Genomic DNA, 8,056 nt, shown 5'->3' on the forward strand with positions numbered 1-8,056 from the left:
TACTGCCTTAATACTAAACCTATAAATATATGCATGTAGATCTATTTCCCCACCATCCTATATAAATCTGTTTACATATGTACATGCCTGTATTTAGACCTCTATAAATACACTTTGTCTCCTAGTTCTTTCCTCTATTTCCTTTTACTTTCCTCTTGTCCCATTATCGTGCTCAGCCTTCATTTGGGTTTCAGTAATTTCTCTCAGTTAACATTGCCCTTGCTGAATCCCTACCACACCTCTCCCACCCTCCTTGTCACTGATTTTCGATCACTTGTTGCTCCCCTGTCCCTGGGTTAGTCAGCAACACCTCCTTAGCCCCGCCTCCCCCTGTCCAATGTCCCCCCAGAACCATTGATCCCGTTGTTTTCTCCTCTAGACTGTTCATCCAGCCTATCTTATTAAGATAGATCTGCAGAGATAATAATATGCACCAAAAAACAAGGCATAGCAAGACAAAGTGACATAAGAGAACACAACGATTTGAACAAAAAAGAAAACCAATGCCCCAGAAAAGAATAAATTAATTTTAAAATAAAGAAAAAAAAATTTAAAGAAAGAAAACCCTGTAAATAGATCAAGGTCTGATTTTTGACCTCTAGGCTTGTCCTCCAGTCAAGTCCGATGGGGTGCCATGCTCTGGCCCCAGAGTCTGTCCTTTGCACTCCCTCGGTAGCTCCCTGGTCCCTCCCCCTCCTTGCTCTGCAGCAAGTCTGCCTTTTGTGTTTTGCCTTGGGGTCTTGGGGTCAGTCCAGGCAAATCCCTACACTGAGTCTCCAGTGTTGTCCCCCATAGGACCCTGGGTCAGCGAGGCACGTCGTGTCTCATAGTGGGATCAGCCATATGGTCCACTCTGTGCATTGGCTGTTCGGAGCAGGGATATCATCCTCCAGGCCTGGTGGACCAAGATGTGCTCCACTCTCTCTTCCTCCCCATTCATTTGCTCCCGTGTGCTCTGATCAGACATGTCCCTCTCCCTGAGCTGCAACTTCAGTACCTTCCTCGAAAGTAAATTCTTCTGGGGGGAGTTTGCTTGTTTTTGCTGCCATCTGGCAACTGTGATGTCTGAGCCTGTTGTTTCAGCAACTGTGCCAGTCCATCTCATTGAGTGTCTTCTTCACTGGCCCTGACTTTACCAAGCATCATGCTCTTTACTAAGCACGGCCCCTCCCAATAACTTGTCCAAAGAAGGAAAGACGAAGTTTCACGAGCCTAGCTTCTAAGGAACATTACAGCTGTAATTCTTCTAAGATAGATTTTGCTCATTCTTCTAGAAGTCCACAGTACATTCAACCTTCTTTCCCCAACACCATAATTCAAATACATAATTCTTCAATCTTCCTTACTCATTGTCCGATTCGCGTATAAATATGAGGTGATTGAAGATACCATGGCTCTAAAATTAAAAGAAAACAAAAGGCCATGGTTCAGGTAAGATGCATCTCAGTCCTCACAGTGACATCTTGGCTCTTGAACACTTTGTGTGTGTGTGTGTGTGGCTCAATAAACTTTTTTTTTTTTTAATAAACTTTTATTATTTTTTGTTATTTCAATAGACTCCCTAACACTTTAAAGAGGTGTGTGTAACACAGCTGCCCAATTCAATATGTTGTTTGATTGCTTTACTGCTGCTTCCATGACAATTGATTATGGATCCAAGCAAACGGAACTCCTGGACAACGCTAATATTTTCTCCTTTTATTGTGAAGTTGTCTCTCGGCCCAGTTGTGAGGATTTGGGTTTTCCTTGCAGTTGCAATCCATACTGAAGGCTGCGGTGTCTGCTCTTCCTCGGTGAACGCTTCGAGCAAGCACGGTTGTGCAGTCTGCATGTCTGCGATTGCTAATAAGCCTTCCTCCAGCCCTCGTGCTTCTTTCCTCTTCCTTTAATTCTCTTCTCACATGATTTGCTCTGCATGCAGATTGAGTAAGTCTGGTGAAATGTTATAACCCTGAGGGTGCACTTTTCCTGATTTAACATCATGTAGTAGCCCTTCTTCTGTTCCCCAAACTGCCTGTTGGTTTACATAGAAGGCTCCTCACCGGCACACATTCTGTTTTTCTCTATGCTATCCATAGCTCGTTATGACACACAAAGTCTAACGCCTTTACATCGATGATCAAATCCAAGTTAACATCCTCCTGCTTTCGGCCGTTGTACCCCGCGTCCCACATCCGTTTCTGAATCCAGCTCAACTTCTGGCAGCTTCCTGTGGAAGATCCTGTTCAGTTCTTTTCCTTCATCTTTGCTTCCATCTACATGTGAGAGCCAGTTTCAGACTTTCTTCTGACATCCATTTTGGTCTTTTCTTCTGTCCCTTTAATGACAATATGCTTTGTGTATGATGTCCTCTCACACACCGGGTCTTTGGTGATTAGTATGCAATGTGTCAAATCTGTATTCGAGATGGTCTATAAATCCAGGTGAGAAAGACTCAAGGTTGTGCTTTAGTTCTCATAGGCTTGCTTTAATTTTCTTCAGTTTGAACTTGAACTTGCATAGTGTATTGTACTGATGTTGCATTCCAAAGAAGGCCCCTGGTCCTGTTCTTACTGATAATGATGAGGTTTTCTTATAGTCCTTGTCCATAGATGTCCTTTTTGGGTTTGTTTGTGTTTTTTGAGGCTAGAAGATTTTATGCTTTATCTATCACAATTGATGCACACCAGGCCTACCCCAGGAGCCCCTGCTCCGGTGGATCCGGGGTTGTGCTGGGTGGAAACACTCCTAGGAAGGGGGCACCATGAAGGTCGAGCCAGTGAAGTCTAAAGTCCAGGGGTGAAAGGGGGTCCTACTGGGGGCTCAGCCCGAGCAGTCCCAGCAGCTGGCAGTTGCAATGTGTGCACTCAATGATCCCGCCTACTTCAATCTTGCTTTTGGGGACAGGGAGGTGCAGTTGGTCCCAAAGTTGGTGTCCCCGGTCTGGATGCAGCATAGGCAGCAAAGGTTCCATAGACCTGCTTCTTCCACTTTGCAATCAGGTTTTGTCAGTGTGGGCCTCTTTGATACAGTACTCCATCCGGCTCTCTCCTTATGGATTTCGGTTTATAAAAGAGGTCAAAGATGCCGTGTGTTTTCTGGTGGTGGATTCTGAAGATGGGCCACAGGGGCTCCACTCTCCTCTGTTGTGGGGAACCAGCCCCATAACCAAGTGGGCCCTAACGGGCAGTTGTGTAATTGAAGGGTAAATTAAGAAACATCAGACACGACATGCAAGGTCTCAACTCTTCCGATGTCAAGATCAAGAGAGAGAGGGCGAATGGATCTCTAACAGGCTTCTATAATCTTGGGGCATGAAAGCTACATCGTACATATGAAGGGGATGTGCTAGAAGCATACACGTAACAGGAAAGGGAGGTACTAGGGGCATACACATGACAGAAAGGCACATGCATAACAAGGTGGGCAAGTTCTAGAGTTAAGATGGCGGCTTAACCTTGATCATCCTTGAGCTGCCTTGACCTTAGGCGTCCTGCGCTCTTCTCCAGGGGAGCAATCTGTGATCCTTGTTAGAAAGGAAAAGGCTGAAATTAGGGTGGGGCAGACAATAGGGTCGGATTCTTCCAATGGCAGACAACCTCAAGCATATAGTAGGCAACCATGAGGTGGTCAGAAGCATCTTTTTTTATTATTAAATAATCATTTTATTAGGGGCTCATACAACTCATCACAATCTGTACATACATCATCTGTGTCCAGCACTTTAGTTGACTTCATCACTCTTACCACACCCGCTTTCCACTTGAGCCCCTGGTGTCAGCTCATTTTCCCCCCTTCCTCCCCGCTCCCACCTCCAGAAGCACCTTAAATTGGCATTATTAGGGGAGACATTGTAGGCAATCACTTTCAGTTGGGAGAATGTGACTGGGATTCATCTCCAACTCATGAACGTGATGGCTGCCGTCGACCAGAGTCTTGGCCTCCCAGACTCCTTAAATATGAGTGTAGAGAATTTGTCCGGTTCTGTTTCCCATACTTTGTCCCTCGTGGGGCTCTGTTTCCACTTCTCTCATCGTTCGATCCGTTTCATCCTGTGTTGGTTCTATCAACTCCCAGGCATCTGGAGAAGTTTCCCGGCTTCTTTTGACTTTGGCATTTTTGTTCAAATGGACAAAGATCTTAGAATTTGCTTGCCAAGAGGGTGATCTTAAGACCTCTGGATTCTCCGTTACAAGTGTGGGTTCTGGTCCAGCTCTGCTGTCCACTAACTTGGTGACGCTGGGAAGGTTACTTACCCTCTCTGGTCCTCAGTCTCCTCATCAAAACCTCAGTATCCGTGGACCACTGCTTCTCTACTTGCACATTTTTAAAAACTACTGATCCTTTCCTTTTTTCCAACTTTCTAATTCCCCTCACTAGTAATCATCGATGCATCTTGATCACAGGTCTGGTTAGTTGCAGACTGCAGACATTTTTTTAAATGTTCCATTTTTCTATCCTTGACATGATTGGTTGTTGCATAAATTTGAGTAACAGCCATATTAAGTAGCCTTCCTTGTGGCAGTGTTGTCGTTCAGCTAGATCTTTAAATCTTCTTCTGCCAAGAATGTGACTCGTTCCTCTTCGTATTATCAATGGGTGTGACGCAGTTCCTCTTTATGTCCCCTACTATTCCCGGCATAGTAGATCATATGGTTTTTTTATTCAAAATGGTAACGCTAGTCACTTCAGCTCACTAATACCTAGCATATTGATGCTTACGTGTTCCATTTAATTTTTGACCACATCCAATTTTCTTTGATTCAAACTTCATATATTTCATGTTCTGATTATTAGTGGATGTTTGCAGCTGCTGCTTTTCAGGCTGGGTCTTGCCACACCAGCAAGGGGAAGTCCTGGAACCTTTGTTCCAACTCATCAGGGTGGACGCCTCTTTAAGGAGGCAATTCTTCCCCAGCTCTACTTCCAGTGCCTTTAACCGGAGGGGCTCATCTTCTGGCATTGCATCAGGCAGCATTCTGCTGTTACCCATAAGGTGTTCACTGGCTAATTGTGGGGGACCAGCCTCCACAACTGAATAGGGCCTAAGGGGCAGTTGTGTGATTGAAGGGTAAGTTAAAGAAACAATAGACAAGACATGCAAGTGCTCACCTCTTCTGAAGGCAGGATCAAAGGAGAGAGGAAGAGCTAATGTATTCTACAACATGCTTATATAGTCTTGGGCTAGCAAGCTCCAGTAAGCACTTATTTAATAGGAAGGAGATGTGTTAGAGTCATACAAATAACAGGAAGGTATGTATATAACAAGATGGACCTGTTTTGGAGTTAAGATGGTGGCTTAACCTTAGTCATCTGTGAGCTGGCTTGACCTTAAATGTCCTTGAGCTCTCCTCCTTGGGAGAGGATCCTTATGATCTTGGAAGGATCTATGATCCTTAACAGAAGGGAGTTGACCATACGCAGGGTGGGGTGGTCTGATTCCTTTTTTTTGCTACAAAAGGAAGCTTTATTGTCCCCATTTGGCCCATGGCTTGGGAGTGGGGCCCCAGGGTGGTGGCGCTGCAGGTGCAGGGGCAGGTTTGGGCAGAGGGGCTAAGGCTGGCAGTGAGAGGCAGAGGGCTGCTCCCTCGCATGTGTCTGGGCGCCTCAGGCTCCTAGTGGTGTTTGAGGGCAGACCTCTGGAAGAGAAAGTCTAGTCTGGCCTGGAGGCTGGGCAGCCTGTGGAGGTAGGTGGGGGGAGGGGGTGTGTGTCACCCATCTTGAGGACTTTGACCTCCTCATCCAGGAAGTGGATGTCCAGAAAGTCTCAGAGATGGGGGTCTGTGTGCGTGGACCCCACGGCATGCAGGTCTGGAAAGGCCTGTTTGAAGCTCTTCTCCAGGGCCAGGGCCACTCCCGTGGCGTCCAGGGTTCTGTCCCTCTGTCTTGGGACAGCTCTGCACCTCCAGGAAAAGGCGCGGCCGCAGCACTGCTACTGCAGCTCCCAGAGCCGCTGGGTCCCTGGCCCTTCGCCTTGGCCAGCTCGCCGAAGAAGTGTCCCATGCCCTCCAGGGCCACAGGGACGCGGTCGAAAAAGAAGCCCAAAAAATGATTAAGAAAAAGAAACGAAACAAAAGCTCCGGGAGAGATAAGTGTCAGAAACCCGCAGATGCAGCCTGACCGGACCCGTCGACCCGGCCTCGGCTTAGGGGAATCATTCCGACGGCGCTCAGAGCTCGTGATCGGTCCAGGTTTGGAGGTCACCACACACACACTAAGACAGGGTTGGCTGGTCCCAGTAAGAGGGGACGGCCAAGAAGATGGTCCCGGAGGTGACGCCTGGGGAGGAAATTGGAGAGGGGCGAAGGTTGGAGGAAGGGAGTTCTGGTCGGTTTTGTCCAAACAGTGTTGGACAAGACGCAGATCCGCGGGCGAGCTCCAGAGGCCCCTCCTGATGGCAGCCCCCACCTTCGGGAGCCCTGATGGCAGCCCCCACCTTCGGGAGCGAGCCTTCAAGTGTACAGCAGCCACCACGCACTTAACAGCAGCATCTGACAATTGGCGTTATTACGGGGACGTGGTGGGGCATAACCTTGAGTCCGGAGAATGTGCCTGGGATCCGTCTCCAGCTCGCAAACGTGAAGGCCCCCCTCCACCAGCGACTGGGCCTCCCAGACTCCTTCAATGCGAGCGTGGAGAATTTGTCCACATACACTCTCTTCCCGGTTCTCAGTTTTTCAGAAGCAGGTTGGTAGGCCCTCCCCAGTTTGTCGTTTTGTGGAAGCGCTGCTGAAACCATTCAGCACTGGCCATTGGTGACCCTGCTCATATTTGAAATATCGGTGGCATAGTTTCGAGTATCATAACAAGCAAGTCACCGCGGTAGAACCAGCAGAATGAGGGTTGATGAGAATACTCATATTAAAATGAATAGTTCCTGATATTTGAAACAGATCACTAAAAAGTGAAAAGACAGGTCACAAACTAATATTTGCAACATATATAACGAACAAAAGATTATTATCCAGAATACTGGGAATCAATAAGCAAAACACAAACAGTCAAAATGATCCAGCTTTTCCCCAACGAGGAAATTCACAAGGCTAATACACATATGAAAAGATGTGCAACCGCATTCATGATTAGAGGAATGCCAAATAAAACCACAACGAGATACTGTGCTCTGTCTACTAGATGAACCAAAACTGAGAAATCTAAAGATACAGAGAAGGTTGGAGAGAAGGTCGATCAATGGAAACGCACATCTCTATGGTAGACGTACAAGCTGAAAAGACGATTTGACACTACATTTTGGTTGATTGTTTCCAGACTTGCTCATCTAACAAGCGTACTCCTAGGTATATGCCCTAGAGAAACTCTTGCACATATACAGAAAGAAGCAAATATATAATTTTCATAACAACAATGGTTATAATAACAAATGGAAACAATTCATTAACCTGTCACCAGGAGGGTAGATAATTTATGGCATATTTATACATACACAATGGCTCATTATATTCCAGTGAAAGTACTTAAACCTTACCTACATGCAGTAGGATGCATAAATCTTGGGAACATAGGTAGGGAAACTTTTGCCACAAAACTACCTAGGATATAATATTGTTAGTTTTTGTTTATCTTGTTTTTGAATAGAGCAAGATATTGATCTGATCCCATTGTGTATGGAGTCACTATGAGTTAGGGGCCAACTCTAAGTAGCTAACAATAACAAACAGCCTACTTACTGATTAAGCTTGTATCCATTTGTGAGACAATTATATTTTTAAAACAGCATAATTTTTTAATTGGGAGCATAGTGATGATAGGAGGAGATGGGGATTGAGTAAAATAGGAGTGTGTAGATGACTGGTAACTTTCTAGTTTTAGAATTATGTGTTGGATTCATCCTGTTTCCCTATGCTACCACTAACATAGATCTTAGATACCACATAAGGTTACTTCTATATCAAATTTGCCCACGTTGTATCATTTCATCAAATGTAGTCAATATGCAAGCTGAGCAAATAACCCAAGAAGCTGGACTATATGAAAAGTGTGCCATCAGGATTAGAGGGAGGCTTAGTAATGACCTTCCTTACTATGCAAAAGACATAAGCTTGCTTACTGAAAGCGA

At 45.7% G+C, this 8,056-nt stretch overlaps 1 pseudogene; it reads right to left on the reverse strand.

The window, feature by feature from the left end:
• Nucleotides 1-2,791: 2,791 nt before the first annotated feature.
• LOC101660568 lies at nt 2,792-5,982 on the reverse strand (annotated as a pseudogene).
• Nucleotides 5,983-8,056: the final 2,074 nt, after the last annotated feature.

The sequence above is a fragment of the Echinops telfairi genome, unplaced genomic scaffold, assembly GCF_000313985.2.
Source record: "Echinops telfairi isolate 266 unplaced genomic scaffold, ASM31398v2 ScPeMD7_7356;HRSCAF=8355, whole genome shotgun sequence".
Lineage (NCBI taxonomy): Eukaryota > Metazoa > Chordata > Mammalia > Afrosoricida > Tenrecidae > Echinops > Echinops telfairi.